The sequence below is a fragment of the Nycticebus coucang genome, chromosome 6 (assembly GCF_027406575.1).
Source record: "Nycticebus coucang isolate mNycCou1 chromosome 6, mNycCou1.pri, whole genome shotgun sequence".
Lineage (NCBI taxonomy): Eukaryota > Metazoa > Chordata > Mammalia > Primates > Lorisidae > Nycticebus > Nycticebus coucang.
In genome coordinates, this window is record NC_069785.1 from 72,439,872 (window position 1) to 72,451,933 (window position 12,062).

Consider the following 12,062-nt stretch of genomic DNA (forward strand, 5'->3'; position numbering starts at 1 on the left):
TCTGCATGTATCTTTAGTTGATACCAGTCGGGTGGTGTTATAGTATGACGCTGTATTTCTCAGATCCAAGCATCTTTCTATGTGTGCATTTAATCCTTTTCTTTTGCCTGTGGCACGATACCCCTCAGTGTACCCTCCGCATCTTCCTCCCTGGTCGGGAAGCCTCCACTCCCTAGCACTCTGGACAATGCTGTGGGAGCATCCTTGCACGCAGCAATTTAGGATGCTGGGGAGAAGGGCTGTAGGGATGTAAGCACATGTAAGATTGTCTGGGCCTATGGCCAGCTTTTCCAGAGAATTCCCAAAGGATTGTTTGAGACCCCAAATCCCAGAGAACTGTCCATTGTGAGTCAAAGCACCGTTGACATTGGCTGGAGCCAACAAGAGCTTGGGACCACTGGCCTGAGTTGACCCTCTCTTCTGAACCTGATGGCTGACATGCTGACACCAGTGTAATGCATTTGGCCAGACAGCTGAAGTGCTTCCATTTGCAGATTGAAATGACTGGAAATTCACTTTCCTCTTATTTTTCCAATCTTTGTCTGTGAAATAGATTCCTGCAGTGTCATTTCTTTGCTCATTCCAATCTTTGTTAAGGAAACGAAGTGCTCCAGTCAGATGTCTGTTCAGAGTGCTTTAGCAAACTCCAGGTACCCTGGCCACTTTGATGTCCCAGACCATTGGAAATGGAGCTGCTCCAGTGAGGGATTTTTCCATTTCAAATTGTGCTTCATTTTATAGGTTTTATTCACAAGACACAACAGAGTTCCCAGTGAAGGCAGAAGAGACAAGAACAGCTAACTCCCAGACAGCAGCTGTATATATATATATATATATATATATATATATATATATATATATATATGTGTGTGTGTGTGTGTGTGTGTGTGTGTGTGTGTAACAATTCCCACTGCAACACCCTGGATGGGCCTTTGTGATTACAAAGCTAGTATATGGCAGAGCTAAGATGCTAAGTGAAGGGACTTGCCCGAGGCCATGCAGCTGGTGAGTGAAGACCTGGTATGACCCCCAGGGATCCTGACTTCTAATTTTCTCTGTGTGCTAACCCCATAGCCAAAAGAGTGTAGACTTGGTGCTTATTAAAGCTGAATTTAACCTGTCTATGCTTCTTCCCAGCAGTATGACCTTGGGCTAGGCATTTACCTTGGCAGAGCTTCAGTTTCCCCATCTGAAGAGTGGAGGCAGGGAGAGAATTTTGTATTAAAATGGTAGAAAGAAATTCAGGAGACTTGGAGAATCAGGATCAAGGAGTTTGGGGCCAGAATGGGAGCTGCAGTGGCTGACGGGTGTTAGGTCTGGAGGCCTCGGAACACATACAGTATAGGTAGGACATTATCCTAACACAGGACACCAGGGAGCCAAAGGGTCATATCTGAACTGAGGAAGTCCATGTTTTCTATTTGAAAAATATGCCTCATGGTTCAGCACCCTATGCTGTGTGGGGTAGATGAGGAATGGCCTAGCCCTATGCTGGGCCACTCGCCTAAGTGTAGAGCAGCCTAGATTTCAGCCTCAAGTTTCTCTTTTGGATGGATGCCCTTGCCCAGAGAATAACCTGCATGCCCAGATGTGACACGCCTGCTTCTATCAGAAGTACTTGCTAAGGCATCACCTCAAATCAAGGCATCTTCCCCTCAGGAGGGGGGCCCGTGCCAGATCCAAAGGACTGGCTTTCCTTCACCTGTCACATTTCGTCTTCACCACACCCCTAGGAAGTGAAGGTATTATCACCACTTTGTAAATGAGCAGACAGATACAGAAGGTCAAGGCACAGATCCAAAGCCGCAGGAAGGAACCATACAGGGATATTAGTTTCTGTTCTCTGTCCCCTCCCCTGTGTCTTCCACCCATCCATCCATCCATGTGCGTCAAACGTTTCTTGGCACTTTCTCATAAAGTGAAACATAGAGTTATTGTGTGATCCCACAATTCCACTTCTAGGTATGTAGCCAAAAGGACTGAATGGAGGAACTCGAACAGATACTAGAATGACTATGTTCATTTACAACACCCAAAGGTGCAAACAGCTCAAGTGTCTATCAGTAGAAGAATGGATAAACAAAATATGGTCTATCCGTATGATAAGATATTATCATCCTTACAAAGGCATAAAATCCTGACACATGCTACAATGTGGGTTAACCTTGAAGATACTACACTAAGTGAAATAAGCCAAGCATAAAAAGGCAAATATTGAATGATTCCACTTACGTGAAGTACCTAGAATAGGCAAATTCATAAGGAGAAAAAGTAGAATAGGGGCTTCTGGGGGGGGGAGGGTTCAGAGGGGATGGGGACTCGTTACTTAATAGGCACAGAGTTTGAGTGTGGAGTGATTACAAAGTTCTAGAAGTAGATGGTGGTGATGGTTGCTCAACATGGTGACTGTACTTAACACTGACGAATTGTAATAATGATACATTTTATGCCAGGCATATTTTATCACAACAAAATAAATTTAATTTGAAAAATATGCCTCATGGTTCAGCACCCGTAGCGCAGTGGTTATGGCACCAGCCACATAGGCTGAGGGTGGCAGGTTCGAACCTGGCCTGGGCCAGCTAAACAACAATGACAACTGCAACAAAAAATAGCCGGGTGTTGTGGTGGGCGCCTGTAGTCCCAGCTACTTGGGAGGCTGAAGCAAGAGAGTCGCTTTAGCCCAAGAGTTTGAGGTTGCTGTGAGCTGTGATGCCACAGCACTCTACTGAGGGCGACATAGTGAGATTCTGTATCAGAAAAAAGAAAAAAGAAAAATATGCCTCGGACCACACTGTGTTATTGCTTTCTTTTCATGAAGGGGTCTCCTATCTGGGGCCAGGGACTCCTCCAGAGCACAACTGTCTTGCCTTCATCTGCATGCATCCTGGTGTCTTTCCATCTAACTGCCTTCGCCTAAATTGGCCTTGTGTTGGAGTGGGGGATGGTTTGATGGGTGTCAGCTCTGCCCACCTATTAGCCTAGAGGCTGGACTTCTTCCTTGTGGTTTAGCAGACCTGGGGTTGCTAACTCCATAATCTGAGTATAAATAATGCCTCTTCCTCTAAGGATGAGCAGGGTTTAAGCCCCCATGTGCTCAGATTCCCTGGGAGCCTCATCTCTCTCTTTTCCTTAGGTCTCCTTCTCCCAAACATTTGAGCATTTTCCAAATTCACAAAGGGTGAGTCCAGTCTGTTCCCAGAGCTGGAACAAAGTGGCAGCTGCCCGAGACCAGAAGATGCTTCAGTGATATAGAAACTGCAGCACCACTGGGACCTGCCAAGTCAGGGACAACTGAAGTCTGGGGCAGAGTGCTCAAAAAGACTCTTTGACTGTAGTTCTTGGCACAGAGGGTGGCACCTCTGATCAGGTCTGAAATGAGCTGGACCAGGGGACCTGGTACCTACCTCCAGCACATTGTAGTTCAGGTTCAAAGATTCTCAAGGTGTAAATACAAGTGATGCTGAGATCCTACTCTCAATGTACTACCTGGCCAAGGGAGTTCCTGTGGCTCAGTGAGTAGGGTGCTGGCCCCATATACTGAGGGTGGTGAGTTCAAACCCAACCCCGGCCAAACTGCAACAATAAAAAAATTAAAAAGAAAAAATTGTGGCTTGTAAGTTCAAGTCAAATTAATTTGAGGTAGAGGGGGAACAAGGACTTATTAACTCTCATCAGTGGTCAATCTGGGCACAGGTTTCTGCATGGTGGAACCACAGGTCAACTGAAGTCGTCAGACTCTTTTTTCCTTAGCTTCTGTGGTCTCCACTTGGCTTTATCCTTCACATGGCTCATTTCCATGGAGCAGGCAAGATGGTAACTGGCAGTTTCAGATTTGTATTCTCTCAGTTTAACAATAACAATCTAGATGGGTCATCTTCCCTGTTAGCTCTGTCAGAAAAGTCCCAGGGAAGCCTCTAATTGGCCACATCAGGATCATTTGTGCCTTTCAGAATTAATCACTGCAGTCCCCTTCAGAGGGATATTCTATTTGGCTGGGCCTGGCGCTGGACCATCAAGGGAAGGTGGAATTGCATGATGGAAGGGTCCTTCAGGACCACAGGGATGGGGTAGCAGCATGGCAAAGGAGGAGTGGATGCATGCACTATCAGAGGAGGGAGATGGAAAAGTGCAATGGCCCCCAAAGATTTTGGGAGCCAGAGTCTATAACAGGCGCCAAATGGATGGGCCTCCACTGTCGCTCTTTTGTGTAGATTCATTCCTAGAGCTCCTTTTTCCAGAGTGTGGGGCTCTCCCAGAAGGGCTGGCTCTGGCTAACTTGTGGGGTCCATAGCCACACTGGTCCAGAGCCCCCACTTCCCTTGGGACCACTTGCTTTTGTTCCAGCACACAAGAAGTCCTTCTTTTTTTTGCTGTCAAGTCTGGACTCATCTCTTGTCTCAACAGGGAACAGCTCCACCTGGTTGGACTTGAAGACTGGATGCAGCCCTGGCTGCGTTCTCTCCACTTCCCCACCTCCATGCCCTGTCGCATAGCAGGCATGGCCTCCACGAGTCAAGTGCCCTGAAAGGGTGTGTGGTCAGAGCTGGCGCACCACAGGGAAATGAGTGAGTGAGTAAACGAATGCGCGCTTGGGTGGAGGAAGACCGACGGTGCTAAACTTCAGAAGGAGGTGAAAAAATAAGACACTCTATCCCCAACAGGCCTTGGCAAAGGCATTTCTGGCCAGCTCAAGTCTGGAAGCGATCCTATCCCAATTCGATTTTCAGACTTAGAACAAAAATGCATCTCTCTCTTCCTCCCATTCTCTCTCTCTGCCTCCCCTCCCAAAAGAACGCGTCTGCAGGGACAGATGGCCCTGTGTCAGCGTCCCTGTGTGATATTGATGTGAAGAGCGAGGGAAGACGACGTGTCTCATGGCTGTAAAAATAGACGTGCATTAAGAATGCATGAAGCCAGACTCCTCCTCCGGCCACGCTAGGCGTGCTATTCTAAACCCAGCGCTCATGGGTTTGGTATCCAACCACCCGGCAAGGCAGAGCAGTGGTCTGGAACTTGACATTTAAAGGGTTTGAAAGAAATAGAAAGAGGCATCGAGATTTCTTTTTTAAGTCAGTCTGGCTATTTCTGAATGGGACATGTCAGTGAAGCTGGAGATCAAATTCACAGCATTTTTGAACCAGAGCGTCTGAGAGATGGATGGGGCTGTTGGAGCTGTTCTGCCTGGTCTCCCTCCCAGCGCAGGGATTCCTTCCACCGAGCCTCTGACAATGGGTTGTCTAGTTTCCGCTTGGCTACCTCGAGTGGCGGGGGCGCTCTCTACCTCAAGCAGCAGTGTTTCATTTTTCGGAATTGTCGGATGCCTTTGGCTGCTACTACTAAGTGCTTTTAGGAAGATACTAAGTTGATCTCTAATCTCTCTGAAATGCTTCTCCCCTGACCCTGGGGTTTAGGACCATTTTATGACATTTCTTGAAATGTATATCCACTGGTATTTATTGAGTTCCTGCTATGGGCTAAGTCCTGCGCAAGAAGCTGTGGAGGATAAAAGAGAAAACATCATTTCTAAAAGCCAGCTAGCATGATCTGGGGAGATAATGAACATGTTTGGAGTAATGAGACAGGGCATGGAGACAGGATCTTATTAAATTTGACATCGTGTGATATTGCCTGTTTCCTTCTTAGTTAAAATCAGTGGCAATTTTTGCCACCCTCATGTCGGTTAACGAGACCTATCTTTTAGTGATCTCTCTGGCTTAGGGGCTTAGAATGACCTTGGCTTAGCCTTACTTGCCCTGCTCCCTGCTAGTTTTCATTGAGCCCTGCAGAGTGGTCAAGCACAAGCACCTCCCATCAGCCCTCTGCTCTCTGCAAACCGTGTTGTCACAGGGCTCAGCTTGGGATTTTAGGCGCCCTGGTGTTAGCAGTTTGGTGCTGCTTTGTTCCCGCAGGCTTTGCCTTCCACTTGTCTCTTCCCTTTGCTCTCAGCTCATGCCGTGTGGCTACACCCACAGGCGCCCTCTGCCCGCTCCCCTTCACGCCTGCCTCTGGCCACTCCTCCTGAGCCTCCCCTTCTTCCACCTGTCCAAGTGCCATTCTTCAAAGCCCAGTGGTAACTTGTCTTCTCTGTGGTTTCTGCATCTGGGTTCCTATTTCCCTACGGCTGCAGTTTTCTCTGTAGCGGCCACCCCTTGAACCCTATTTCAGCTTTCAAAGCTGGCAGCTCCACGTGATAAAAAAAAAAAAATGGGCTGGGTGTTGCAAGACTTGGGTTCAAATCACAATTACACCACTAACTATTATAGCTGTGCTCTCAGGCCCCTCACTGACTCTCATTGGCTCTCAGTGTTCACATCTGCCTTGTGGGAGGAATTCCATCCACTACTTGGGGTTGTGAATAATTGAGATAATGAATATAGCAAGTCTTTGCCAAACATGCAAAGCGGGTTATTATTATGGCCATTTCTTCTTTTAAAAGAAGAGGAAGCTTGACTTAGGCCCTTTCTATATCATTCAAGTGTATCTCAGCAAGTATTTAATGGGCACCTGCTGTTTGTATAGACTTGTGCAATGCATTTAGGGGTTAAAAGTGAAGGCATGGTTTTTAGCCAGCATGTGCACCCTCTGGGGAGATAATGAACACATGTGGAATAATGAGCCTGTGGGATTGGACAGGGTATTATTAAACTTGACATTGTGTGAGCCTGCCTAAAAGCAGCAGTAGGGCTCTGAGAGGGAGGCTGGGAGAGCCAGGATGATGGGGGAGGGCTTCCTGGAAGAGGTAACCTGGAGCCAGATCATGAAGGCTGGTTGGGTGGAAAGAAGTGGGAGGGCAGCCAGCACGGAGATTTTTCTCGAATTTGCCTGCAGTTGTATGGGAGAGGGACTCCCTCCCAGTGAGGTGCTATGCTGGGTATGCTTTTACCAGTCACCACGCCTCCGGGTTGGAAGCTGGAGGGCCGCTCATAGGCAGCTCCTCACTTGCAGATGAGAAAACTACAGCTCAGGGAGCTTTCGTGACTTGTCCAAGGCCCCACTCCCGGGGGGCAGCAGAACTGGTTTTTTTCATCAGATTTTCTATCCGTCTCTTAGATCTTTCTTAGGGAAAAGGTCTCCTCTCAACCCCTGCTCCCTGCCAGCCCCATTCCGGGCCCCAGCAACCAGAGCAGAGCAGAGCAGGGAACCTGACCCCTGGGCAGCAATCTACACAGTGACCAGTGACTTAGGATGTGGATTGGCATAAAAAGATGGGGCAAGCAGATTCAGTTTTCTCGGGAAGTGGAATTTTTTCTTTTTTCCTTTTTTTATTGTTAAATCATAGCTGTGTACATTAGTGCAATCGCCTGTACCCATTCTAAGATGCACCATAGATGTGGCCCCACGCATTACCCTCCCTCCACCAAAACCCCCCCCTCCCTTCCCCTTCCTTGGCCCTTTCCCCATAGTCTTGTGCAATAGTTGGGTTATAGTCTTCATGTGAAAGCTATAATCTAGCTTCATAGGAGGGCTGAGTACATTGGATACTTTTACTTCCATTCCTGAGATACTTTGCTAAGAAGAATATGTTCCAGCTCCATCCATGTAAACATGAAAGAGGTAAAGTCTCCATCTTTCTTTAAGGCTGCATAGTATTCCATGGTATACATGTACCACAATTTGCTAGTCCATTCGTGGGTCGATGGGCACTTGGGCTTCTTCCATGACTTAGCAATTATGAATTGGGCTGCAATAAACATTCTGGTACAGATGTCTTTCTTATATTGTGACTTTTGGTCTTCTGAGTATAAACCTAGTAAAGGGATTATAGGATCGAATGGCAGGTCTATTTTTAGGTCTCTAAGTATTCTCCAAACATCCTTCCAGAAGGAACGTATTAGTGGGCATTCCCACCAGCAGTGTAGAAGTGTGCCCTTTCCTCCACATCCACGCCAACATTTCTGGTTTTGGGATTTTGTTATGTGGGCTCCTGTTACTGGGATTAGGTGATATCTCAGAGTAGTTTTGATTTGCATTTCTCTGATGATTAAGGATGATGAGCTTTTTTTCATGTGTTTGTAGATTGTGAGTCGGTCTTCTTTAGAGAAGTTTCTCTTCAAGTCCCTTGACCACCCTGAGATGGGGTCATGTGTTCTTTTCTTGTTAATACGTTTGAGTTCTCTGTGAATTCTGGTTATTAGACCTTTATCAGAGGTATAACCTGCAAATATTTTCTCCCATTCTGAGGGCTGTCTGCTTGTGTTACTCACTATGTTCTTGGCTGTGCAGAAGCTTTTTAGTTTGTTCAGGTCCCAGTAGTGTATTTTTGATACTGCTTCAATTGCCTAGGGAGTCCTCCTCATAAAATATTCACCCAGGCTGATTCCTTTAAGAGTTTTCCCTGCACTTTCTTCAAGTATTTTTATAGTTTCATGTCTTAAGTTTAAATCTTCTATCCAGTGAGAGTCTATCTTAGTTAATGGTGAAAGGTGTGGGTCCAGTTTCAGTCTTCTACAGGTTGCCAGCCAGTTTACTCAGAACCATTTGTTAAATACGGAATCTTTTCCCCACTGAACGTTTTTAATTGGCTTGTCAAAGATCAAATAACGGTAAGTAGCTGGATCCATCTCTTGGTTCTCTATTCTGTTCCAGACATCTACCTCTCTGCTTTTGTGCCAGTACCATGCTGTTTTGATCACTGTGGATTTATAGTACAGTCTCAGGTCTGGTAGCGTGATTCCTCCTGCTTTCTTTTTATTGCTCAGTAATGTTTTGGCTATTCGAGGTTTTTTCTGATTCCATATAAAATGAAGTATTATTTTTTCAAGATCTTTAAAGTATGACAATGGAGCTTTAATAGGAATTGCATTAAAATTATATATTGCTTTGGGCAGTATGGACATTTTAACAATGTTGATTCTTCCCAGCCATGAGCATGGTATGTTTTTCCATCTGTTAACATCTTCGGCTATTTCTTTTCTTAGAGTTTCATAGTTCTCTTTGTAGAGATCTTTCACGTCCTTTGTTAGGTATACTCCCAAATATTTCATCTTCTTTGGCACTACTGTGAAAGGAATAGAGTCCTTGACTGTTTTTTTGGCTTGGTTATTGTTGGTATATATAAAGGCTACAGATTTATGGGTGTTGATTTTGTAGCCTGAGACATTGCTGTATTCCTTGATCACTTCTAAAAGTTTTGTAGTAGAATCCCTAGTGTTTTCCAGATATACGATCATATCATCTGCGAAGAGTGAAAGTTTGATCTCTTCTGACCCTATGTCGATACCCTTGATCGCCTTTTCTTCCCTAATTGCAACGGTTAAAACTTCCATTACAATGTTAAAGAGCAATGGAGACAATGGGCAACCTTGCCTGGTTCCTGATCTAAGTGGAAATGATTTCAATTTAACTCCATTCAATATGATATTGGCTGTGGGTTTGCTGTAGATGGCCTCTATTAGTTTAAGAAATGTCCCTTCTATCCCAATTTTCTTAAGTGCTCTGATCATGAAGGGATGCTGGATATTATCAAAAGCTTTTTCTGCATCAATTGAAAGAATCATATGGTCTTTATTTTTAAGTTTGTTTATGTGTTGAATTACATTTATAGATTTACGTATATTGAACCAGCCTTGAGACCCTGGGATAAATCCGACTTGCTCATTGTGTATAATTTTTTTGATGTGTTGTTGGATTCTGTTTGTTAGGATCTTATTGAGTATTTTAGCATCTATATTCATTAGTGATATTGGTCTATAATTTTCTTTTCTTGTTGGGTCTTTCCCTGGTTTGGGGATCAAGGTGATGTTTGCTTTTTAGAATGTGCTGGGTAATATTCCTTCTTTTTCTATATTTTGGAAGAGGTTTAGTAGTATAGGTACTAGTTCTTCTTTAAATGTTTGGTAGAATTCTGACGTAAAGCCATCTGGTCCTGGGCTTTTCTTTTTAAGGAGATTTTGTATAGTTGACGCTATTTCAGAACTTGATATAGGCCTGTTCAACATTTCCACTTCGTTCTGGCTAAGTCTTGGTAGGTGGTGTGCTTCCAGGTATTGGTCAATTTCTTTCAGGTTTTCATATCTGTGAGAGTAGAGTTTCTTGTAGTATTCGTTAAGGATTTTTTGAATTTCTGAGGGGTCTGTTGTTATTTCATCATTACCATTTCTGATTGATGAAATTAGAGATTTTACTCTTTTTTTCCTGGTTAGGTTGGCCAAAGGTTTATCTATTTTATTGATCTTTTCCAAAAACCAGCTTTTTGATTTATTGATCTGTTGTATAATTCTTTTGTTTTCAATTTCATTTACTTCTGCTCTGATTTTGGTTATTTCTTTTCTTCTGCTGCATTTGGGGTTGAAGTGTTCTTCTTTCTCCAGTTGCTTGAGATGTTCCATTAAGTTATTGACTTCCTCTCTTTCCGTTTTCTTGAGGAAGGCTTGCAGTGCTATAAATTTCCCTCTTAGGACTGCCTTTGCAGTATCCCAGAGGTTCTGGTAATTCATGTCTTGATTGTTGTTTTGTTCCAAAAATATAGTGATTTCCTTCTTAATCTCGTCTATAACCCATGTATCCTTCAGCATAAGGTTGTTTAGCTTCCATGTTTTTGTATGGGTATGCAGGTTCCTGTTGTTATTTAGTTCAACTTTTATTCCATGATGGTCTGAGAAGATGCAAGGAATAATTTCTATTTTTTAAAATTTGCTGAGGTTACATTTGTGGCCTAGGATGTGGTCGATTTTGGAGTATGTTCCATGAGCTGATGAGAAGAATGTGTATTCAGTTTTGTTGGGATGAAATGTTCTGTAGATGTCTGTTAAGTCCAGATGTTGAATGGTTGAGTTTAAATCTAAAATTTCTTTGCTTAGCTTCTTTTTGGAGGATCTATCCAACACTGCTAAAGGGGTGTTAAAATCTCCAACTACTATGGAAGTGGAGGAAATCAAGTTGCTCATGTCTGTTAGAGTTTCTCTTATAAATTGAGGTGCGTTGTGGTTGGGTGCATAAATATTAATAATTGAGATCTCATCATATTGAGTATTACCTTTAACAAATATGAAGTGTCCATCCTTATCCTTAAATATTTTGGTTGGTTTAAAGCCTATTGTGTCTGTGAACAGGATTGCAACGCCTGCTTTTTTCTGCTTTCCATTTGTCTGGAATATAGATGACCATCCCTTCACCTTGAGTTTATATCTGTCTTTTAATGTAAGATGCGATTCTTGGATGCAGCAGATATCTGGCTTGAGTTTTTGTATCCAGTCCGCCAACCTATGCCTCTTTAGAGGACAATTTAAACCATTCACATTAATTGAGAGTATTGATAAGCCTTTCGAGAGCTTGGTGGACATTTTTAATCCTTTTGCGACTGTGGAAGTTGGAATTTGATCAAAAATTTTCTGAGTGGGTTTACTTTTGTGGTGGAGAATTATGCTGGTCTTTATGGAGGATATGTCTGAGAATATCCTGGAGAGCTGGTTTAGTTGTGGCAAATTTCTTCAACATGTGAATGTCATTGAAGTATTTAATTTCTCCGTCATAAATGAAGCTCAGTTTAGCTGGGTACAGGATCCTGGGTTGAAAGTTATTTTGTTTTAGGAGATTAAAAGTTGATGACCATCCTCTTCTAGCTTGAAAGTTTTCAGCAGAGAGATCTGCAGTTATTCTGATATTCTTCCCATTGTAGGTAATGGTTTTCTTTCATCTGGCAGCTTTCAGAATTTTCTCCTTCATATTAACTTTAGTGAAATTGATTATGATGTGTCTGGGGGATGTCTTATTTGGGTTGAGTCGTGCTGGAGTTCTGAAACTGTCTGCTATCTGAATTTCGGAATCTCTTGGCATGTCTGGAAAGTTCTCCTTCATAATCTCATGGAGAAGAGACTCTGTGCCTTGTGAAACAACTTCATCACTTTCAGGGATCCCTATAAGACGAATATGGGTTTTCTTCAAATTATCCGAGAGCTCTCTGAGAGAGTGGTCTGTTTTTGCTCTCCATTTCTCTTCTTCTTTGAGGGTTTGGGAGCATTTGAAAGCTTTGTCTTCAATGTCAGAAATCCTTTCTTCTGCTTGCTCCATTCTGTTACTGAGGGATTCTACTGTGTTTCTCAGATCTTTGAGGGATGCAA